Genomic DNA, 1,720 nt, shown 5'->3' on the forward strand with positions numbered 1-1,720 from the left:
TTGAGAATGATGAGGGCAATGAATGTACAAAAGTGCTTTACACAATTGATGTATGTATGGATTGTGATAAGAGTTGTATGAGCCCCTAATAAAATCATTAATTAATAAATAAACTAAACTAAAAAAGAAAAGAATAGATGAAATAGAAAGAGAAGTTTTATATTTAATAGCTTGTTCTCTGCCCCCAAAGCTTTAACCATTTTGGAGAGCTTTGATGTAGGAAGCAGACTAGAGGGGTGGGAAAATGCTTGGCTTCTGATACCAGACTCTCTTCCAGGGCCCAGATCCTATGGCCTTCCTCAAATCTTCCTGTTCCCACAGCTCCCGTATATAACTCCTGCTCTCACCAGTGCTGATTAATGACAGGGCAACTGAGGATGCTGAAGTGTGACAGATTTGTCACAAGCTCACTCTGGAAACTGGAGAAAATCCGTGTCTTGGGTCTCAGCTTCCATATGTACAAAACCAGGCCCCATCTAATTCCCATCCTACTATAAGAAGCAGCCCAGTGTGCCCCCCTTCCATAAACCCTGGGTCCAAACCTACTTGACATCTATATTTATACATGTGTATAAATATAAGCAAAAATGTGAATATAAACACGAATGTAAATGTAAATACCAAACTCACTGCCATCGAGTTGATGTTAACTCATCGTGACCCTGTAGGACTGAGTAGAATTGCCTCCCTGTGAGGTTTCAAGACAGCAATTCTTTATTGGAGTAGAAATCCCTGTCTTTCTCCTGAGGAGTGGCTGGTGGTGTCAAACTGCTGACCTTACAGGAGCCTCTGTGTCACCAGGGCTCCTCTGAATTGCTTTCAGCAAATTATTGGACTTTTCTGAGTCTTGCATCCTGACCTGTAAAATGTGATTGTATTTTTGTTTGAAAGGATTAAATAAGATAAAGAAGTCTATGCCAATGAAACTATTTTTATAAAGAAATACATATATATATATATATTCTTCTTTTCTTCATCATTCGTGGTTCTCAAATATCACATCGGGCATCACAATTCCCTGGGGAACTTGGATAAAGTGCGGATTCCTCCTCCTCGTGCCTATCCTATGGAATCCCTGTGGCTCAGGCTAAGTGGGTGGGGTACAGGACAGGCGTCTGCACTTTTCATGAGCTCCCTGGGTGGTTTTATGCAGCAGGTGGTCCCCGTGGATAAGCACTGTACCAACCTTTGTACACCACCTACCACATCAAATATGGAGCCTTGTCCTTTGAAGTCTTTAAAAGAAAACCCAAAAATGCTGAACAAATGAAGGCAAGGAAAGCAAATCCATGACCTGCACACTGGCAGGCCACTCTGAGCTTTCCGGAGTGGCACACCCTCCCCAGCCCTGCCCCGCGGCTTTTTCTGGAAAGCGCAGTGTGATTGGGCCATGTTTTTCAGCTCCCTGCTCTCCTCTCACATGGCTCTGTTTTGACAGGTGTATCCAGGGCCAGGTCAGCAAGAGTTGCCAGCTCAGCATCGGTCAGGGAAGAGGACTTGAGAGAGAGGGATGGAGGCCCTGCTCAGCCTCCTTTCCAGCCCCACTCGAGACGAGGAGGGTGGTGGTAGGGGAGTGGGCAAGCCTGGGACTTTAAAAAAAAAATCATTTTATTAGGGGCTCATACAACTCTTATCACAATCCATACACACATCAATTGTATAAAGCGCATTTGTATATTCATTGCCCTCATCATTCTCAAAACATTTCCTCTCCACTTAA

This window comes from Echinops telfairi, unplaced genomic scaffold (genome assembly GCF_000313985.2).
Source record: "Echinops telfairi isolate 266 unplaced genomic scaffold, ASM31398v2 ScPeMD7_9;HRSCAF=40, whole genome shotgun sequence".
In the NCBI taxonomy this organism is placed as follows: domain Eukaryota; kingdom Metazoa; phylum Chordata; class Mammalia; order Afrosoricida; family Tenrecidae; genus Echinops; species Echinops telfairi.